The sequence below is a fragment of the Pteropus alecto genome, unplaced genomic scaffold (genome assembly GCF_000325575.1).
Source record: "Pteropus alecto unplaced genomic scaffold, ASM32557v1 scaffold33, whole genome shotgun sequence".
Taxonomy (NCBI): Eukaryota; Metazoa; Chordata; class Mammalia; order Chiroptera; family Pteropodidae; genus Pteropus; species Pteropus alecto.
This window is the reverse complement of record NW_006435762.1, coordinates 8,740,864-8,764,341: the sequence shown is the minus strand read 5'-3', so window position 1 is coordinate 8,764,341 and position 23,478 is coordinate 8,740,864. Positions and strand designations below refer to the sequence as shown.

Genomic DNA, 23,478 nt, shown 5'->3' with positions numbered 1-23,478 from the left:
CAACAGTTTGCTAGATCTAATCTTGAATTTTTGTTTTTATTTATCTTCTTCATTACCATAGTAACCATTAATAAATCACCAATTACAGAACAAAACACTATGCACTATCTCATTTAATCTTTATAAGAATCCTAAGATATAGGTACAATTATTTCCATTTTACACATGAAGAAATGGGGTTTTGAAAAGTAACTTCCTTGTGGTCGCACATTTAAATAAATGGCAAGGCTGGGGTTCTAATCCAGTCAGTTAAATTCTGATGTTCTCGTTTTTGTCACTATCATCAATAGTTGTACAAAAAAAAAAAAAATCAGCTTAAAGTTAAAATAAAAACCACTGCCAAAATAGGTCGTTCTAGTTATTTTATACCCACGGAAATTTATAATCTCCTTTAAGGAATCATCCAGAATAATATATGTTGGTGGGGACACAGCATAATTACTAATAAATTAGTTCTAGAATCACACTTCTGCAATTTGCTCTTCACCAAGATTTACATACATCTCCAGTATTTTCTTTGTGATATTGTTTCCTTCCCATAGCTAATTGGGTAGGTGATGCGGAGATAGCTAACAAGGAAGATGTATGCCTGAAGAAGGGAAAGATAGACTATAAACTGGGCTTGGCAGAAGCCAACTAGTATTTCTAGTCTAAGAGGCTAAATTCACCATATAGTTTTATATACATGCACAGATATACACATGCGCATGCACACACACACACAGACACATACACGCACACACAAAAAATAGAGAGTGAAGGGAAGTATTGCTTTGTTTTTTGGCTTTGCATTTCTGAGGAAATAGCAGTTAGATTCATCATTTCTCAATTGCAAATTTTGGTGCTATGTCTTTAGAATAGAAAAGCATCACTTGACTTTCAGTGTATATTTTGCTAATTGGTAGATTTTGCCTCTCAACTAAACTGTAAAGAGAAAGGGTGCATACTAAACCGATTGCCCTACTTAGGCAGCTCCTGGCAGAAATGCTGAGATGGATTAACATGCATAACAGAAGGCTTATCTGACCCTGAGAGACAGTAGAACCTGAAATAACCTTAATATCCTGTCAGCTTTCATTACCAGACCCCGCTGAACAAGTAAAGCCTATTTAACAGTCTGTCTGGGAGGAAAAATCCATATCTTGTTTTTTAACCAGGATTTTTCATCCTCTTCTGTTTTATGCTGGGGATATTTTTTCCACCTCACTTCTCAGGGCAACATCACTGCACTAGACCAAGTTATATGGTGTCTTGACTTCATCAAATTTCTCAGCATGTATGCCACTCCACAGCCCTCACATTTTATAAACATTCTCTCAGATATTTGGAACTCAGGGTCAGTATTGACAACTGGCAGGATGGGGCCTACCAGTGTGTTTGGGCAGAAATAACTCTAATCTGACAATCGTCCACCTTCAGTGCTAGGAAGGTGTTCAGGCTGAAGAAAGAGGGTAGGAAATAGTCAAATTGAAGAGTCAAAAAGCAAGAAAATCTTGAATAAGCACCTGAACTTTCTCAGACACACACTTCCAGATGTCTTGTCAAGTTGTCAATTCTACTTGCTGTAGACTTCCTCGGGTACCTTAAAATGCCAAGTGCTTTATGTTCCTCAAGGAAGGTGTTTATGAGGAAGTTCTAAAAATACTAGGGCACTAAAACAAATCCAAAATAATTGAGTACCCACAGCTTTTTAACAGCACTCTCGAGAAACAGACAATTCTCTGTCTCAGTAAATGCTTCTCCAAATTTCGATTTAGATGTCATTTTTCAAGATTCCAAACTCTCTCCATTCACGAGTCATGGCTTAGCTATAGATTAAATTCTATCTGTTTAGAAGAATTGAAATCATGTTTTTAACACTCATTAGGCAGTATAAAGACTTAGAGTCTACAAATTAGCAGCTGTGTGACCTTGGACAAGTCACTTCTTTTCTTATCTGATATGTTAAAAAGAAAGGGAAAGTATTAAATTTGTTGAGTTTGGGGGCATTTTACCATCATTACCTTATATAAAGTTTATACTAAATGGTTTTCAATATTTCTTCTTGTTTTAACTTTCTACTCTATTTATTAAGTGCTTAAATTGATTTAGCAAGCATCTGGGGGAGATTCTATAGGACAGGCCCAGTGTTATGCCCTGCAAGTGTCATTAAAATTAATTTGTGTAAAGAATTTTTACAAAGAGGTTCTTTTGTTTTTTTGTTTTTTTGTTTTTCATGAAAAACCAGTCCTCCAGGTTTCTTTTTCCATAAAATTCTGAATAGTTTCTTATGGTATTGATGAGGCCAGTGCATTATCCACCTTGTCATGTAATCCTGTCAGGCATTTGTTGTTTTACTCCTTGAGGAATTTTTCAATTCCTCTCAATGACCTGGTTTGGGTTCAACTTTACTGATACGAAAAATTTGGGATCAATTATTTAGCTAATTCCGAAAATTCTCCTACAGCTTTGAGAGAGAAAGAGAATTTGTCTCACCTGCCTTGTGCAATATAGTAGCCACTCGAGACATATGGCTATTAAGCACTGAAATGTGGCTAATCCCAATTGAGATGTGAACGAAAAAATGGTGAAATAGCTTGGCAATTTATAATATTGAATACATAATAAAATGATAACTATTTTGTATATAATGGGTTAAATACAATATATTATTAAAGCTAATTTTACCTGTTCCCTTTTTTATTTTCATGTGCCTACTAAATAATTTGTATTCGTGGCTCTCATTACATTTCTATCGGCCTCAACTCTCTCCATTTCCCACTTACTAAATAGCCAACAGTTTGTGAAAAGGTAAGTAGGTCAAATTGTTCTGGTCTGAATTTAAAAAAAAAAAAAAAATGAAATAAAATATAATCAGGAAGAAGGAAAGTGAGTAAGTAAGCTTTGTGCACCCAGGGCATTCATCATGTCCCCCTCACCATGGAAGCCACTGAGGAGTTCCATTTTTCATCACTGCTCAGGGTCTTTGTTAAAGCAGATTTGAGTAAGAACATACCTGAGAACTAGAGATGTGGCAAGATCCACTGACTTCATATTAGAAAAGGCAGCAGGAAAAAATCATGAGCCACTGAGAAGGAAAGGGCCTGGGGAAAAAAAGAACTGGGGCAGCCTAGTTGAAAAAGCATTTCAGGGAAACTTGAAGTCCAGGAGAAGAGAGAAGGACCTAGATTGTCCACCAGAGCTTTGCTCTCTGAGTAAGATGTACTCTCCCTGCACTTCTCCATCCTTTTACTTCCTATTTCATTCTCTCCTTTCTATTTTGCAATTCACTGTTAGGCACCTTCACATAGGTATCTCATTTCATTATAATGAGTCTGTGTGGTCTGCGTGATTACCTTCCTTTTACAATTAAGAAAACTGAAATACAGAGAAGTTATGTAAATTGCCCAAGGTTAAAAGCTAGTAATGATTGTGGAGCCAGGATCTGAATCCCTATCACTTAATTTCAATGGCTATGTTTTTTCCACAAAACCACAACACATGCATGTATTTCAATGGTTCTTTCTCAATTGACTTATGGTATAGTTTAAGTCAGTTAATTCTATAGTTGCTCTATGAAGACAGTTTGGAGGTTATTCTACTTCACATTTTTAAACCGCTTTCTGAAATATGACAGGGCTAATTTTCCAAACTCCTTTTCTCACTGCTAACTAAACACTGTCCAAATATTAATCAGATTTGAATACTTAGGCTAATAAAATAAGTAGGCCTATAGCTCATTTGAATAGCTCAGCAAACCCTGTGAAGAAACACAATTAGCTGATACTCTATCTGCCTTTCAGTGAGTAATAGATCTAGTCAAGAACAAATAAACAAACAAAATGCATTAAAATGTTTTAGCCAAAAAGAAATTAAAATTAATTTTAATTTAGTTGATTATGAAAATCTATTAATGCAAATGTGTGAACCTAAACCTTTAAAGTTGTGATAATATAATTTCTGTAATGTATTTTTATACAGAAGTAGCAAAATATTTTTCCATTTTACCTTTATGAACCACAGAAAAGAAAAATAAATACATGCATTGTACTTATTTAAAAAGAGGGTCCTCAGTGTTCCATCTGTAATAACCCAAATGCTAGCATTAATCTATCTCTAAACCCAAGAGGCTTTCAGTTCAGACCCCAGTGAAGACATTAGTAATGCATACACAGACTGTGCCAGTTCAATACCCACAACAGAAGCCAGAGCATCCTAAGACTGGATTGGGAAATAGACTTCAAATAAATCCCCAAGTTGAGGATTTAAACATACATGGGAGCCAGGGTTTTGTGTTTTTTTGTTTTTGTTTTTGTTTTGTTTAAAGTCCATAATAGAGAACTCAACCTTTAAAATAATTTTATTCACTATTTCATCACAACCTACATTTTTCATCTGTGTTGTAAAATCCTACAAAGAAAGAGGAGCTTGACATGATCTGTCCTCAGAAAACCCAAGACGGTGCAAGAAAACATAAATATATCAAACATCAACAGATACAAAAAGTGAACATTGTTCTCATTGCTTAATAACTTTTCATTTGCAAAACAATTCTCTCTAAGTTGTTTTAAGAAGCATTTCCTCTAGTGCATTTAAGTATAAATACATAATATTTATAAACTAGATTGAGATAGAGGATAGTCATTAGAAGTCACATTTAAGCGATCAGAATTTAAGATAAAGTATCTACAAAACAGTATGTCATAAAAATATAATTTGATTTAGAAAATTTCAATGTTCAACACTTTCATAAATACCTGTATAGCATAAAAGAAAGCATTTCTATGTGTAAATAAGGTATAGGAAGGCTGGGAGACAATGATAGATAGATGATAGATAGATAGATAGATAGATAGATAGATAGATAGATAGATAGATAATAGATATATACAGATTTTTTTTTTAACTTTTTGAATCAGGAAATGTAAAATAAGTATTTAAGTATTTGAAATAAAGAAAAGTCAGAATTCAACTCAATTACAAAATAATTTTAGGTACACTCAACTTATATAGATAAGACTTAAAATTTTTCACATGAATTATATTTATGTGAAGTATGAATGACTCAAAGTATGGTCATCATTTAAAGAATACCTCTGGTAAGTTCTTTATTAAAAACAATTAACTGCTTTGTCATTTATCTCATATTTGATATCTCATTTATCAAATTTTTTATTCAACAAATAGTTATTGGGCACCAGCATGGTCCTGTAGTCAAGGAACTTAGAGTATACATGTGCAAACAAGTGCATAAACAATTTCATTGAATAGATACAAAGTGTGCTCTGTGCTATCAAGAAAATAAACATGACCTGTAACAGAGAATAGATCAATACTTTAGACTGAATAATTAGGGAAGACTTCTCCAAGGAAATGACATCTAAGCTAAGATCTGAAAGTTAAGAACAAATTCACCCATCATGCAGAAGGAGAGCATGAATATGTGTGTTTTGTGGGATGCATTGTGGTAGAGAGAATCATGTTTAAAGGCCTGAGTTGTGAGGAAGGCTGGAGGATAGTTAGGAAGGAGGGAAGAGGACAGAGATTGGATTACATAGTTTGGGGCTATGAAAAGGAGATTGGAATTTAATCCAATCCATGTTTCTGAACAATCACTCATGCTACAATGCAGAGAATTAATTGAAGAGGGGTAACATAAAAGGTAAGCCATGTATTTGTCAGGTGGCTATTGTATAATTGGAAAGATGATTGTAACTGGACTGAGTGATCGTAATGGAAATAAAGATAGGTCACTGGATTTGATGACAGAAGCATCAGGGCTTGTTGGTTGATTAGATGTGGGGCTTGATGAAGAAGTTTGCATCAGAGATGTCTCTCACTTATATATACAATCCAGATCGTTATAAACTTTTCTGATTTAATATAAAAATTGCATTCTAAAAGTATGCACTAGTTCACTGCATTTGAAAAATACACTCTGATTTGTCAAGAATTCTCTTAAGCTTTTCAAATACAGATTGTCAATACTGTTTATAACAAAATTTTGATGGGGAAAAAATGTATTGAGCCAAACAGAGAAATCTGCAATTCTCTCTTTCTTTCATAATGTAAAGTGAGCATTAATTTCTTTTTTTATTCCTTCAAAATCTTTAATAACATCCATCAGTGTTGCTGTCGATACTTCATAAAGCTAACTTAAATCCTCACTGACTAACCTAGAAGTGATTAAAGGAATTCATTTAGCTGGACCAGGGCTTGGAGTGGGGCATTTGAGTACTCTATCTAAGTCTAAGCTATGGATTCAAATGACTAGAGAATAATTGAGGTAATAAGAGTGACCTGGAAAAACCAGTTTCACAAAATAAAGGAAATGAAAGAGCAAGAAAGACATAATTCAACATGCACATACTCTAAGTCCAATGACTTAAATTGCTATACTAACTTGAAACTTTAATATTTCGGAATAAAAAAAAATGACATTAAATAATTGCTCAGAATGCTTTGAGCTGTCAAGTTCATTGGCTCCATTATTGAAGAATGCTCAGAATTTGGGTTTTCAGAGCTTATGAGCCATATAACAAAGCTCATATAATCCTACCAATTTCTACTGAATTTTTGGTACAAACTTTTTCCTCTACTGCAGTTTTCACCAGCTTATGTCAAGTGTCTGGATATTATGGAAACATAAACTCTAGGTTTTCTCCCAGGTTTTCCAAGAGATTCACCTGGGCATTGGAGCATACAGAATGGCCAACAGCAGATTACTATAGTGTACCTTACGGATAATCCACAAAGATAAGAAGAGTATTGTGTATTCGAGGAGTATTTATAATAAGTAAAAGTGAGATAGGTGCGCCTGTCGAGACCCAGCCTTCTGGATCTTGTTCAATGTGGAGGAGGTTCACTCTCCCTCCCTCCTTAGTGTATTAGTGAGGGTTCTCCAGAGAAACAGAACCTACAGGATATATATATTTATATACAAAGAGATTTATTATAAATAATTGGTTCACAGGCTAGTGACTCAGTTGAGGTGATGTTACAGATGAAATCTGAAGGCAGTCTGCTGGAGAATTTTCCCTTATTCAGGGAGGCCAGTCCTTTTATGCTAGTCATGCCTTCAACTGATTAGATAAGGCCCACCACATTATGTAGAACAATTTGCTCTATTCCAATGATTATAATGTTAATCTCATCCAAAAACACCCTGGCAGAGACACCCAGAATAGTGGTTGACCAAATAGCTGGGCATCCATGACCCAGTCAAACTTACATATAAAATTAATTATCATATATTTTGCCACCCACCATCCTTCCTTTCTGTAACACAAAATCCTACAATGGAAAGGGTTAGGCCTTGAATCTAAGGACACATTTTAGACCCAGTTGACAATGTAATTTAGAAGCAGAGATACAAGTGGGCTTTGATTCAAATACACCCGGGTCAACCCTCTAGTCATCAGTATAGTTCAAGGACCTCAAGCAAGTTATTTAACATCTCAGAACCGCAGTTTGGTTCTTTGTAGAACAGAGATCACAATTTCTCTCCCATAGGTTCACTATGAGAAATCAACTAAATAACATCCCTGAAAGTTCCTGGCATATGATAGGCTGCCAATGAATCTTATCCTAGCAGGAGTCCCAGCTGTGTTGTTTGCTACTGATATTCAGCTGTGCCTGGCTGCTTGGTAGGGTGGGGCTGCCAGAAGACTGTTTGCTTCAGGAAATAAAGAGCCTCCCGGGAAAGAACTCATACAGAATGAGACTTTCAGACGAGCTTGGCCGGAGAAGAAAAAGCCTTAGTGATCTGAGGAAAGGCTGGCTTTGACTCTCTGGTACTATGCCTCTTCCCCAGCCCAGCCTCTCCTACAAGTACTCATATCAGAGTCCTGGAGAGAAAGGAGACTCTGAGCAAAAACAAAGAGAGCTATTCCTTGTATAAATATCTGGTTCATGATCTTTTATTTCTTCCACCCTTTTTTCCACACAAGGGAGAATTCTGGCTGTTCTACCTGCCCTGGATTCTTACTTCCCTTGGGCTGGTGGGTCTGGTTTCTTAGCACAACTCAGTCTCAGAACCTGGATTCTCTGGTTGTGTTGCTTGAGTGAAGTAAGCACCTAGCTTCTTTTCTGTCCTTCCCAAGTCTGCATTCTCTGAATAGATGAGCATTTACAAGGACCTCCAGAGGGACTTAGCTCTTCTAACTGAAATATAAAAGTCCAGTTCCTGATTAGCAACTTAACAGGACAAGCCACCTTTTATACTGACAGGTACATTCCCTGAAGGGCTACTATGTCAACTGAACCCCCTACACCAGTCCTCCAAACAAGGAAGCAGATGCTCAGTAGAATCAGGACAGCATCAGGAATTCACCTTGGGAACTGGCCCAGATATGAACTGGAATGACATTTCAGTTTTACAGGCTGAAAGTAGTCAAACCTGATACACCCAGAATTAGACATCATTCTTTCGACACTGAAACTACCTTTGTTGCCCCAGTCTGCAGTCCCCACCCTGTACTGTCTTTCAGTAGATAAAAACCTTTCTGCATTTCATCCCCATCAAAGATAGTTCTTCTAGATTAGTGCTATCCAATGGAATTTTCTGCAATGATGGAAATGTTCTATATCTGCACTATCCAATGTGATAGCCACACATGACTATCGAGCACTTGAAATGTGCTAGTGTGACTAAATGACTTACTACTTTAATATTATTTTAATAAGTCTAAATTACAAATATGGTAGCTAGTGACTACCATAATGCACTATGCAAATCTAGGTAATCACTCCTCAGCCACATGAGACTCATTTCTGACATCCAATGGATCTATAACCCTGTTTCAAGGTCCTAGATCCCAGCTACATGGTTTAATTCTCTTTGCAAGCCTCAATAAGGAAATTCATAGACAATAATTCTGGGGCAAGTAGCTCTGTACAACCCTCAAACAATCCTGAGGCAATTAGTTATCAATTTAACCCCAAGCAAGTTGTTTTAAGGTTCACCACTTGGAATCTCTAATAATAGAAACTCAAAGGATAAATACCATTTGGTTGTCTCTCCCATTCCTAAAACTCTTTGGAGCCTCCTCGATTCACCAGGAAGCTCCCAATGGATCTTTTTCAGCCACCCACCTTGCCTACTTATCTTGTTCATGCTCTTCCCTAATAGACTTAGGAATTATCCTTCTTCTAACTCCTGAAAGCCAAAAGTATACTCGTAAGATAAAAGCATTTTCCTACATCTAAAACGTTTTTAAACTTTGTCATTGTTTTTTGTTTTTTTTGTTTTTTTGTCCTGAACAGAGCCCATTCTATGTGCTATATATATGAGGTTTTCAGAAGCTTGCTCTGGTGGAAAACTAAGTGGTCTTCAAAATCTATTCTCAAATTTCAGAGTACATAGACCAGGACAGATGCAGGTAATTCTTAGAATTTGCTTTCAAAAAATCTGAACTAGAAAAAATACTTAAGTATTTTAATTTTATCTGTGGGCATGGTACAAAATTTGATGGCAAAGTTAAGAGCAAAATGAAAAATGCGCCTTCCAATAATCAAAGGCATATTCTCTTGGTCTTTAGTTTCTTCTGAAACTTTCAGATCACTTATATCCTGCAGCGATGTGCTTGCTTCTTTCACAGGAATCTAAATCAAAGAACCTCCTGAACCCACCTCAGAAATTGTTCCACTCTGAAGAACGCTACACCACTCCGTAAGCCAGTTGCCTGATCACCCTTCTGCCCTAGTGTCATTACTAGGGCCCATTATACACAGGCACACAGGCACAAGTCACTGCTTCTCAGACAGCAAATGAGGGCTTTTCAGACAGCCTATGACACTTTATGCCGTACCTCTTTCTCACATCCAGCAGACCCAGGCTTAATTTATCTGTCGGGACGATGACTCTACTCCTGCTGGTAACCTTGAGTTCTTAAAGCTCTGACATATAATAACAACAAGGTTTTGGATGGCAGCAAGCCTGTGACAGGTAAGAAAAGCTTGTGCATTAAAAATAAGATTAGAAAGCTCATGGGCTCCTGAAAGCTTCATTCCTGCCTAAGGCTCCCAAAGGTTTCCTTGCTTCTAGAACATACTATTTTCTGTCCTCTGGAGACAAATCCATTTGACATGTATTTGTCACCTACAAATCAATGAATAAATCAAGCACATTAATAGCATTTTAGAATCTTTGGAATTTAGGCTAACTTGGGCAGTAGTCATGATAGACATTCAGGAATATGGGAGGGAGGCTAGGATGAGCTGGCAGAGACATTTAATTACTTAGAAAGAGCAGGGACTGGGATAACTGAGCCAACTGCACCAACAAGCTCTGGAGGGTAGATAAGAAGAACAAGACCCAGTATTTGAGTATCAGTATTTACTTGAAAGACACAACAGTGAGAGACCGAGGCAGCAGCAGTCATCTTGAGTATATATATATATATATCAGAATCCTAATAAAAATCTATATAGATAGATATAGATATAGATATAGATATATATATATCAGAATCCTAATAAAAATATGGGGCTAATGGCATGTTGTCGAATACAATATGCTTATGGCTTAGTTTTAAGTAAGGCAGTAAATTAGAATTCAGAGATGCATAGTTAGGTAGATAGACAATGGCCAAGTGACTATAACAAAATATTTCTTTGCTCTGTTAGAGTTAACTCACTTTGTTCCATTCGTGCTATTCCTCGTGAAGACAACTGAGCCAAATTTCTTGATACTTGGACTCTTCTATAAAAATACAGGCTACATCATAAAACATACCATCTTTACTAGTTGTAAGCTCTACACACTGAGTTGTTACCATCTATCCATGACATTACCATTTCAGTCAAAGAAAATCCTCCTAAGGAATCAAGAGATCTCAGGTTGATGTGCAGGATTGCAACAGTGCTCCGCATTTAACTCGGCTGGTTGGGTCATGCCTTCCAAGTTAATCCTCTATGCTATCTTCCTTTTCCTTCTTCCCTACCACTCTAACCTCAGTTAATTTTAAAACTACCATCAAAAGAGGGCTATTCAAACCAAGCCAGCATTTTGGAAGTGAAAATAAAAATGCTTGTGAAAGTCATATCAATGCTAACCAAATGGTAAATAAAGTAAAATTAAAAGTATAAGATCACCAAGGGGGGAGGGGGATGGAAACTACTGTTATCATTTGCAGATGTAAGTTTTTCATGCTTTGGAGAAGAAAAGGTTAACGCAAAAAAAAATGGAACAAATGATGTGGGCAGTGTATCAGTCAACCCAAAAGATATTTCTGTTCAATATAAATAGGCATTAATTTGCATGTGTTTATCACTCCTAATTTTCAAGCACATTAGAGGTCAATTAAGAAATTGATAAACCTCTCTCCTGAAAAGATTAAAGGAAAAAATATTAATATGCCATTAACACTCTCACCAGAAAATGGAACTCAGTCATCATTGCTGAAGGTAAATGTCCATGCTAGCATGACCAGATGGAAGGCTAATGAAAAAGTTGTCCTCTTCACACCTCAAATAATGGATGAAATTGAATCTTCATCTGCAATATAATAACAGACATACATTAAAATGTTTCACACTTGAAAAGTAACACCCGTTAAACTCAGAAAAAGAAGCTTTCTACTACTTACTCATGCAAGTGTCATAACTTGTACTGAATTTGAATAATCAATCGTATATTTATTAAATACCCTAAAAAGTCACATTATTTGAGGGATGTATATATGATCTATAAGAGATAGCCAACCAATATCTACAAAGTTTAAACTGATTGAAGAATATTAGAAGAGGTTTGGAGGAAAAAAATCCCTAAATGAAACTTCCATTTTGACCACATCATATGTAAAGAATTGTGGAGAAAATAAATCATGCTCCTTCTCTTCAGTAAAATAGAGATACTACAACTTTGGCTTTAAATGAAACGAGGGGAATATCCACCTTTGAATCATCCATTCATTCAGCAAACCTTTGTTTAGTGTCTACCAAATATTTGGCACAATGCTAGCTAATAGAAATTCAAGTGAATTGATGAATGTATCTTAAAATTGAAAGTGCTTTTTTTCTATGAGTTTCTCTCCCATTATCAGCTGTCCCATTGAGAACTATAAAATAGGAAAGAGCATATGAATGTGGTAAAAGAGGAGAATGAGAACAGGATGTATGTGTGCTGAGGCTAAATCCATAGGCAGAAGATATAAAGGAGGCTTTTATACTATGCATGGATGACATGCACTCTAAAATTTATTGAAGGTTTTACACTGAGCAATAATGTGGTCATATCTTTGTTTTAGAATATTTGGAGATAGGATTGGTTGGGGTCAGGGTCAAAGCTGGTGGGTCAGTAATGAGCTGTTGCTGTGATCAAGGGAAAAATTCAAAGCAGCTTGGCCTGTAACAGGGGAGGTGGGAGTATCCAAGCATGAAAAGATTCGAGCGATATTTAAGAGTTCTTTTCCACTGGACTAAGCGATTGAGTGGATAGAAGGGATAAAAAGAGGAAGAAGGTAAGGATGATATTTAACTTCATCTCTCTACACCCCAATATTTTCATCTATAAAATTGATTTATTATCATAACAGTTTTTACAATGTGGGGTTGTAGGGATCAAATGAAAACAATGAAAGGAGAATCATTTTGTAAACGGAAAAGCTCTATATAAATGTTTGTTAAAAGCAACAAAAAAAGGTTTTAGGGGAAGAAATTTTCTTCTTTGAATCTTAATTTCTTCATCCACAAAAATGAAGTAGTGAGGTTGCCTTCGGGATCTAATGTTCCTTGACTCTATGACACTTTTCTTGACAAAGTAGAAGAATTCATTCAATTTCTTGGGGTGAGATGTAAAGATAAGTCAGTAACCACCACTACCATTTCAAAGATGAACCTTTAATTTTGCTCCATGCCTAATGGTAGGCAGGTGTTTGTCCATGCAAACATCTTTACTATGCACTTTCTCCCTATGCCAGGTCTGAAACATGAGAATATGGCATGGATTTTAGGATGAGCTGCTTATAGTCTAAGATGTCTTTGTTTTACTTAGATATAATAGATATTCTGCATCTTCTAAATAAACTTTCTTTTCTCCACCTTGCAATACGAAGCCCAGCCAGCCTTCCTTACAACCCCTCAGATGAATAAATACTCTATTGCTTTTCAAAGAAGTTCTGTCCTCTCTTTCTCTAGACCTCTTCATATCTGCCTAAGTTTTCAATGATGGCACCAAGATCTATTCCAAAACTAATAAACTTCAACAAAATGTATAAAAAAACAAATTCATTGATCATGTGCTTAAATAGCCACAATTGTTATAGTTGTATTTTGAGTTTAGCCAATTAATCCATCACTGATTTATCCAGAAAGAGTAAACAGAAAAGATAAGTTTACTCTAGATGAGGCCTTATCATATAAAACATTCTACAGTAATTCAGAAACCACGAATATTCCAGTTGTTTCCCCACTTCCCTTTGCAGCTTTAGGCTGGTCTTGAACCTTGCAGGATGCCTAATCTCCTTGGACTCAACTTCTTATCAACTTTCTATTTCAGAAAAAAATATACACAAAATATTACATTTGTTTAGCATTTCTCTGCAGGATCAACTATTTGATGTCACTGTGATCAGGGAGAAATACAAGTCTCTGTATGTATTTTTTCCTGGCTGAAAATTATAATTGTCTGCATTCAGATCACTCTTCAAAGCATTAGTTTCACACTTGATTTTATTCAAGTGGAAAAGCCACCAACTATTTTTTTCATTGCAACTATTTCTTGTTTTCCAGCTGTAGTAAAAAAGGTATAATCTATAGGAATAAGAAAAAACTCTTAACTTACTTGGAAAAGCATGAGAGCAGAGAGTCTTAAAGAAAACTAATTGTTAATCCAGCCAACCACCAAGGTAATTCAGAGATAGATGTTTAAAGATACATATAAAAATCAGAATTGAAGAAAATGACAATTCTAATCTTGTCTTAGCTTTTTTTTTTTTTGTTAAGAATAACATCCATTACAATTTTTTTTGCCATGTACAGAGTTCCTTATTGTTTCCAGCTCATTAATTTTCCTCTGTCTCTCCCAGAACAACACATTTCACCACGGTTTTGCATATGTGAGGCATAAACAAAAGCAGGACATTTTAAGGCATGATCCCATGTGGCCTTCAAGAAGTTTATATTTCCCTGGAAACTCTGAGAATCTTTTGCCCAGCTAAGGAGAACATCTGTTTCCTCTTAGCAACTTTAAGCACATTCTGATCCTGACGTCTTTCAATATCACCCACACAATGTATTTGAGGTTTTCCTGAGTAAAATGGGGAACGGAGTGACATTTGAGTTGGGGGCAAATTGCCACTTTCCAAGAGACATTTAACTTAAGGTTTTACTTGGAGATCAAAAAGCGCAGGGTTAGTGCTGCTTATTCTTGGTTCTTCCCTAGAAACCTCTTTCTGCAATAACACTTAGCAGTTATGTAGCATTCTTAAAACATTAAACAAATTACTCCTCAACCAACCCTTTGTCTGGAAGTCGATTATGTACAATATAATTTGCAGATGAAAAACCAAGAAATGAACCGACTTAATTAGAATTCAGATGCATACTCCATGCTTCCCATTATCCCTCTCCCCCGACCACCAAGAGTTTCCATGTGTCAGCACGATTGCAGCCAAGATCATCTAGTAGCATTACTTTGTGATTATTGTCTACTTCAAATTTTAAATGTTCTACCAACTACATTATTTTGGGTTCCTTTATTTATCAATTCAGTCCAAAGTACCTACTGTGTATAGCGTAACCTTTTAGACATTGTAGTTCATTTTTATCAAATTAAATAATAATCTAGCTCAGAGGTCAGAAAACCACACAGCCCATGGCCCCTATTTTTGTAAATAGAGCTTCAGTGGAATACAGGTATACCCATTTGTTTAGATATTATCTATGGCTGCCTTTAATAGCTGAGTTGAAATTGAAGCTTGGTTCATACGACCCACCAGCCCCAAATATTTCCCATGTGGTCCTTTATGGAATAAGGTTGCCTCTCTCAATTCTAGCTCAGCAACTTCTAAATACCTCATCTCACTGCATGTGGCTCTCCTAAGAACCTGGTTAAAGGGACAGATCCTGCACTCAAGAAACTGTGATTTGGTAAATCAGTGGGTATGGTGTGCAAGGATCTGTATTTTTAAAAACCTCTCACAGGAGTTAGGTAGTATAACTCCATTTGAGAAATGCTGTTCCAGGTGACACAGTTTAAAGGTATTCAAGAGACAGAATTTTTTTAAATGGAAGGAGTGCCCTTGGGATGAGATTAAGGAAAGACTTCTTAGAGATAGTAATTATCTGCAAGTTTTGATGGATTTGAATTGTTAGGGAGAAAAGCTAAAATTTACTCCAGGCAGTAGAGAAAATAGCTATAAGCCAAGATATGGAGATGGGAAGGTACAAGGATGGGGGAAGTGTGTAGTAAGAAAACAGATCTAACCAAAGCTAGGGTATCACTTAAGAGTCATGAAAGAAAAGATTTTATTTGTACGGAGTTGGGATCAGTGTAATAGATGCCCTTGAAGGCTTATTAAAAAACACTTTCAATCCCAATCAAGATCTATGAGCTTCAGTAGAATTGACCAAGCCAGTGTATCCCAATCTCTCTCATGAATGATGGAGGTCAAATATTGGGTTAGGGTCAGGAGACAGAATTAAATCAGTGGCCACTTTAGAGTTTGAACTTGCAACATTAACCTCATGAGCAGTGTCTTCAAACTTTAACATGCATCAGCAGCACAAAGAGGGCTTGTTCGAACTTGGAAAGCTGGGTTTCCCTCCATAATTCTGATTGGGTAGGTCTAGAGCAGGGCCGGAGAATCTGCATTTCTAGTAAGTCCCAAGCGATGCTGATGGTGCTGGTCCAGGGACCACATTTGAGAATCACCACTCTAATCAAATGAGACAAATGGCTGCAAAAGAAGGGTCACACAGAGTGTTTGTAAATAGCCTTTGTCATACTGAAGCCCACTCAGTTCTACAGCGGATAAACTGAGGCAAAAGCACTACTGTTCTTCAGGGAGGAATTTCGGATATCCTCACCAGTTTGGACAGAAACCAAATTGAATTCATAGGATAATAAATAACAATAGAAATAAGAACAGGTCTTAGAGATCATCTAGTCTAGCCTTTTATTTTATAAACTGGATGGAGAATCTGAAAAATAGAGAGGTTACATGGTTTAAGTGCATCCATCTCCTAATTGCAACCCAAGGGATTTAGTTCTCTAGAAGGAACCTGAATAATAAAAATGGGTGATATTTAATATTAAGAAAATAAACTAGGACTTAGTTCATGTCTCCTTAGTTTACTAAACAGCTTACAGATGACAACACTATATGAATTCTCATTTTAGTAATTATACCAAAAATGAAATCTTCATCAAAGAAAGGCCCATATTTGCAAAAACAGATACCAAAAAAATTAATCAAGATTAGAAATCAATTTTGTCTTTTGAATAATTGATCCAAAACTTTTTACTATATTACCTCATGCTTTTAAATGGCAAGTCATCACATTACTAATATGACTCTATCTAGTTTTCTACTGTTTTGCTGAATTTCATGTGCAAGGAAATTGAAACAATTCTAGTTCAAGTCCTAGTCCCTGATTATGGGTAAACAGCAACTCAGGTAACAGCTGCAATTGATTGAGAGTGACATCTAAGCAGAGATGCTTTTAGCTACCTCTGGGCTCCCAAGACACTTAGAAATAATTCAGATATGGCTTCTTATCAGCTGGGTATTAGCAGCCTGTAAATATGTGTCCCCATTCACATAATGAGTTCTGACAGAATAAAAGCCACCTGGAAACATTTAAGCATCTTTTTTCAAGAGGTGGTTTAAGCTACTTTTTCTCAAGGGACAACCAATCAACAATATATTATTTTTAGTTTGTTGACATGTGGAATGTGTCAGGCTTTTGTTTTGTCTTGTTTTGTTTTCTGTTTGCTTTCATTTGCTTGCTGTCTGTGTTCTTCATTTGTCTTTAAAATGTAGAACAAAAAAGGATTGGTTTCCTTTTCCAGCCTCATGTCATATGTAGATAAAAATGAGTTAATCTTTAATGAAGCAGAAAGTGAGTTATATAAAAGCAATTCCCTTCCAGACTTTACATGATAGCTCTTGTTCGTTTTATTGGTTCATCAACCAAATGGTTATTTATTCATATATCCATCCATCATATATCGAACACTGCTACGTGAAAAGCATTTTGACAAATTTAGGTTACCCCCAACATTGTAATTATTGGAAAAGAAGAAGGAGTAAGAAAATACTGCTTCCACACTATGCTCAGTTTCAGTTCTAATTTCTCTTTTGTTCCATCATGGTATAATTTCGGCATTCTTGTTTGGTTAATCATTTCACGAACAAGATTACTCTTCCATCATTTTCAAAGTGATAAAATAAAGGATTTAATCATTTCTTTGCTTGAAAATGCTAGGTATTATGGAATATTCTATTCTTTATAAGTTTAACACAATTTTCCTCGGCCTGGTGGTCTCAAGTATTCTTTACTCTGGTGTTCTTTCCTAACCTAGCCTAACCTTGAATGAAGCCAGCATTCAAGTCAGTCCTGTCTATGCACAAACTCTCAAGCATGTAGCGAAGAGCCCACGTTGAAGTTGGGCTGCTTTCCTTCAACCTAGAATAAATTCCACCTCCACAAAGACAATAAATCCTTCACAGACCAACTCAAAGTTCGACCTCCTCTACTGGGCTGCCGTGGGAGCCGGGTCACCACAATGGGATCTTTCTCTGTATTTTTAGGACACTAAGGTGTATACACACTGGACACATCAAATTCTGCCTTATGAATTATTGTTTTGAATATGTGTACTACAAGCTCTTTGAGGCTAAATAAAAGCAATGTTCTCTGTTAGGGAATATTTATCGGCAATTTTCTCCAATAGAAAAGTGTCCATGGAATCAACTAAAAAATAAAAAAATCAAAATCTTAAGTTACTAAAGGCAGTTTCTAAATAGGTTAACATTTCTGAAGTCATTACTGTTGAATTTAAAAGGGTTGTTGTTGTTTTTAAGAAGCTTAGAAAATTAATTGATCTTCCTAATGTTACATAATGGAGCCTTGAAGTAAGTAGTATGTTTATTCTTCAAAGAACTTTAGAAATCTTTACTAATTAACTCATTAATCACTAGCTAAACCAGCGAACTGAAAAGAAGGTTGCGAAAAGAAAAGCAAGTGGTTGTGAAAGCAGTAATTTAAAAACAACCATATTCTAGAGAGTGGAAGGAGGGGCTGTTTGTTGTTCATTTGGCCATACATCAGGGTGGGTTTTCATTGTTTGTTTTTTTGTAGGGAGAGAGTTTCTCTGGCTTTGATATTAGACAGCATCTTGCTGAATGTTGCCTGTTATTACAAATAGCTCACAATGCCAGCTTTTCACACATTGGATGCTAGGGTTTTTCATTTCATAAAACAGAAAGAGAAATGAAGAAAACACTATATAATGCCCTTTAGGCTGAAGCACTAAAATGTGCTTCAAGAAACATGTAGGAGGAAGATGGGAGGAGGGAGGAGCAGAAGAGATGATGCAAAAGAGCAAATCCCATTTTAGTAAATGAACCAAATCCTAGAATTAGAAAGAAAATCCTCAAAATGACAGCTAAAAATGCCTGACAATTTTAAATCTAGGATAATGGCAATTTATAAAATTTAGGCTTAAAAAAAAATCACCATTCCCCCAATCTTTGACCTATATTTTGAAAGGTATCTATTCAGGTGGTTTTTGATACTTCTGATGTTGAGATAAACAAACAGGAAGGTGTGAGTGGGTGTAGAGCAGTCTCATGGTAATGCGCAGTCTCACCGATTTATTTACCCTCAAAGCAATTTTAAAATCAATTCAGTATTTCCTGGATAGGTTGACGTCACCCCACTCACATCAGAGTGAAAGACCAAGCTTCTTGCTTCGTACTCATTAAAATTCTGTATAGCACACTATGCAGGAGCCGATGTCTATTTTCAGGACAACCATAAAACAAAGCAATAAATGTTCTTGTCTCTGAGGCCAAGGTGGGTAGAGCAGAGAGGAGTATTGTGGGATAAGGTCTACAGATAAGGAGAGAGGAGAGGAAGCATGGAATCTGTTAATGTTTATCAAATTCTAGTAATAAAATTAAGTGTCAGCCATGCATAGTTAATAAAGCATCCAAAACACAGACATGAATTCAAGAGTACTCCAAGAATTCTAATCAGAGAGACCAGCTGGGAAAGTAATGACAGTAAATGTAACCTGGGGACAATGATTCTATACCAAGGAAATCGAAAACACTATTCTCAGTTTTTCTTTTATTATTGTCATTAAGTAGTTTTTATTCTTACAACCCATTTATACAAGAAAATATCTGTGACCCATCTTGGTACTATTTGCATAAATATAGAACCTAGTTCTTTCAGATGTATAATATATATTATATATATATATACATATATAAAATATATATATGTATGCATATAGTGTGTATGCATGTACATTTTTTAATTATTGAATGGCATTAATAAAATTAAATGTTTCAAGTGTACAATTCAACAGTATGTCATATATATTGCATTGTGTTCACCACCCAAAGTTAGACTTCCTTCCATCACCAAATATCTGACCCCTTTTACTCCTATCTACCTCCCTCCCTTCCCTCTGTTAACCACTAATCCGTAGTTCCTGTCCATGAGTTTCTGTTTGTTTGTTGCTTTCAGTTTTATATCCCACATATAAGTGAAATCATATGGTTTTCAACTTTTTCTGTCTGATTTATTTTGCTTAGCATGATTATCTTAAGATCCATCATGTTTCATTTATACACACAATTATATGTATGAATATGCACCTGTCACCAGGCCCCCAGGTCGTGATTGCCATGGTAGAGGAACTGTCTTGGTAAAGCTTTGCCATCACCCTGGATCTAAGGGTTGCATTTGGCTCTGCTATGATAAAGGGAAGCAGGGTGACTAAAAAGAACATTAAAGTTTTATAGAGCTGAGAGAGCAGTTGCTCTCTTTCCCCCAATGTGAGATGCAACTTTTGTACAAGCGTGTCATTCAGCTAGGCCTGCAGAAACCCTGTGACTTGTCCTTCGGCTGAGGAAGCAAACCTTGCAAAAGGGAGGCTCTCCTATGGACAGAGACATTGCTCTCAGAATACCCAGGGAAACGCACATGCTGTGCTTTCTTCAGTCCCACCTGATAGGTAGAAGTGGCTGTCCACTAAGAAAAAATGACCTCAAATTCAGAACAGGAGTCATTTTGTTTTTGAGCATTCCATACCAAGTATTCTTTCTACCTAGACAACAGACATACGCCACTCCAATGAGGTGCCTGGCTTTCTTCTTTCAGCTTCACACACACACACACACGCACGCGCGCTTCCGCACACACACACACATACACACACACAACCAATGGGAACACACACACACACACACACACGCGCGCGCGCGCTTCCGCACACACATGCACATATACACACACAACCAATGGTACCGTGCATATGATAAGAAACAAGACTTTTATTCTAAGAAGGACAGGCTAACCTTTCAGAGTTCATTAGAAACACCCCAGAATAAACCCTCAGGTTCTAATCTCTTCCATGTTCAAAGGCAATGAAGAATTACCTAAAGACTCAGCTTTCCTCTCCCTCTGGGTCAAGGAGAAAGGAATATGGATAGAGTTCTTCCAGGAGGAATTGGCATGGTGCCCACTTGGCTCAGAAAGGAACCAGCTGCCTCTCTGCTCATGTACTCTATTTTCAGAGACAGCCTGGTTCCAGTTCTCTGCTGGAAGCTGTGGCCGGGCCCAGAGCAGCCAGGAGGGGACCTCCCATACTGTTGGAGTCTTTGGGAGTGGGAAGTATACACTACAATTCATGATACAGAGTGACCTAAAGGGGACACCCTCAGTTTTTTGTTTTCCTGGTCTAGGTCACAGTACCCTTTGAAATGGCATGATGGTGCCACTGCCCAGTGGGTAGGACATAGCTTTTTGTTACCCTAGGACTTAAAAAACAAAGAAGGGAGGTCTATACCCTCTCTCTCTTAGACCAACCTGGTTCAATTCTCATGCTCTGCCACTTTCCAGCTGTGACCTGGGGCAAGTCACTGAACCTCTCATCTACAAATGGGGTAATAACAGTCCCTACCTCAGTGGATACTTACGAGGATTAAAGAAAGGCACATTTTCAAAGGGCTAGGGAAAAGTGCCCAGAATACAGGAAACGCCTCTCCTGCCTGACTTCCCATTGACCTGCTCTTAGACCTCGAAGGGAAGAAGAAAAGAGAACCAGGCTGCTGCACTCATGCTCCCTCCCATGGGCCCTGGTGGTCCAGGCTGAGTGGGACTGGCACTGCCCTCACATCCCACCCATCGTCTGTCCCTGCATTTCTCTGGGCTGAGTGAAAGCAGAGATGTTGGCTGATCAGCTGAAAGTCACGAATGCCCTCATTACACTGAAATAAGCTAATTAAGAAAGTCTATAAAAGGAGGCAGTGGCACTGAGGAAGAGCCTGGTCCACTTACTGAGTACAGGTTCTGGAAAGCTGCTTTGAATGGAATGCAGGGCCTTATTTATTATTAACAACATGAAGGAGAAAATGGAACCACTGAGACTTTTTCTTCATTCTATTTTGTTTCCATTGCCTACAAATAAAGCGCCTACTCCCTAGAGAGAGTTGCCAGTCGTCTACGACCTGCTCATCATGCACCACGATTGCAGGGGAACTGACCAGGGGTTTTCTGAATCTAAAACTGCCATGAAATGTGTGTTGATATAACTAAGACTAAAAATTCCAATCTTGAGAAGCATGTGCAAAGATGGTTTCTCAACTCTAAGCATATATTTTCCAAACCACAAATCAAAACCTACTAGGTCACAGGGATTTTTCTATGGCTTCTCTGACTGCCCTTAGGCTATCTTAAAGGTAATAGTTTGAATGCCAAAATATTGGCCTTTTGGGATTGTGAGGAAAAGCAGGACAGAATACTTGACTCACTTAAAAATTCAGGCACTTATCATCTTTATTTATTTGGCAGGGAGGTAAAAGCCATCAAATAGGGAAATATTTGTAAAGCAGAAACCCATAGTTACCACTTATAAGGGTTATCCTCTTGTCCTTATCCTGATCTGAATACCAAAAGAAACTAGCACTGGACCCAAGTCTCCATGGCGACTCCCTGAGCACTAGTGGTCATGGGTAGAATTGCCAAAGAACATCAGGATTCTAATTCTATCTCTCTTCTGTCCCTCAAAAGAGGTAACCATCTATACACCTGACTATATTCTTTTTTTCATCTCATGTCATTCAAAAGGACAGAGTATCCACCTGAGCACTTGTGTTCTATTCAGTGTGCTCCTGGGTTAGAAGCGAGAACTCTAAGAAACAATATTCCCCTGACCCCAAGAGAGCTTTGCCTCAGGAGTCAGTCTGGCATCACAGTGGGTTGTCTTGGAGTCAGATTATCTAGATTCAAATCTTAACCTCCCCACCTATAATCTAGGTAAGCACTCTGAGCCTCAGTTTTAGCACCAATAAAGTGGAAATAATAAGCAGCACTTCACTCATTGGAATAACTGTAGTGACATAAGCAAAGAACCTGGTTCATGCCAAGAATCCAGTGAATGTTAGCAGTTGTTTCTAGACAGGGAAAACATGTGGTAACTATTAGCATAGCAGCATCAACTCTAAGCAATTAACAATCTAGTCCTCTCCTAGGGACTTGGAGAAGAATAAGAATATAGAGCATTTTTCCTAACATTTAATCATTTTAATATCTTAGAATAGAAAACATAGAAACAAAAAATTTTTAAATAAGTTAATGGGCTGGTTTTCAACAAAACAAAAAACCGGAGAGAATGCTTTGGCTATTCTCCCCTGATCTGGGCCTGTCAGTCATTAATGTACTAGCAACCACAACCACATGGAGTCTACTGAACTCTCAGTCCTCAAAATATGGAGAGTAAATTAAAATACAGTCTACCAGACATGTATCCAGGGCACTATTTTATCTGTTGGATTTATCTTACTAATTTTAAATAAAAATTCAAAATTTAAGATGTACACTTAAGTTATAAAGTTATGGTCATTGGAGTTGAATTCTGCTTTCTCTCTTTTTTTCTCTTTTGTTATGTGGACATAAAGATTTTTTTTTTTTTAATTTATAAAACAGGGGCCTGAAAAAAGATGTCCCCTAAAGCTACTACTTTTTTAGGCTTTCATTATTCTATAAATTCCTCAAATATTAATGAAAATGGTTTTTGAAAACAGAAAGTTGAGGAAAGAAACGTCTTTAATACCAAAGAGTCTTTTCTCCGAATTTTGTAAGCCACAAAATAAGAAACAATCCTTACCCTCTGTGTCATTTGCAAATTGGGGACAAGCATGATTTTTAAAAGCCAATGAGGGCAGCAGGGAGATTCCAGAAGGCACAAGATATAGAGCAGAATTCTGGAAGCAGGTTGTGTGTGGGATAGCAGAGGATAAGAAAAGAGAGAGGTGAAAT

At 36.9% G+C, this 23,478-nt stretch overlaps 1 long non-coding RNA gene across 2 annotated transcripts in view; it reads right to left on the bottom strand.

The window, feature by feature from the left end:
* The window catches only part of LOC112479034, a 169,622-nt gene that overhangs the window by 129,694 nt on the left and 16,450 nt on the right, over positions 1-23,478 (bottom strand). For both annotated transcript variants that reach the window (XR_003046025.1, XR_003046026.1), the window contains exon 2: positions 11,354-11,476. This is a non-coding gene — a long non-coding RNA (uncharacterized LOC112479034). The remainder of the gene's footprint in view (positions 1-11,353; positions 11,477-23,478) is intronic.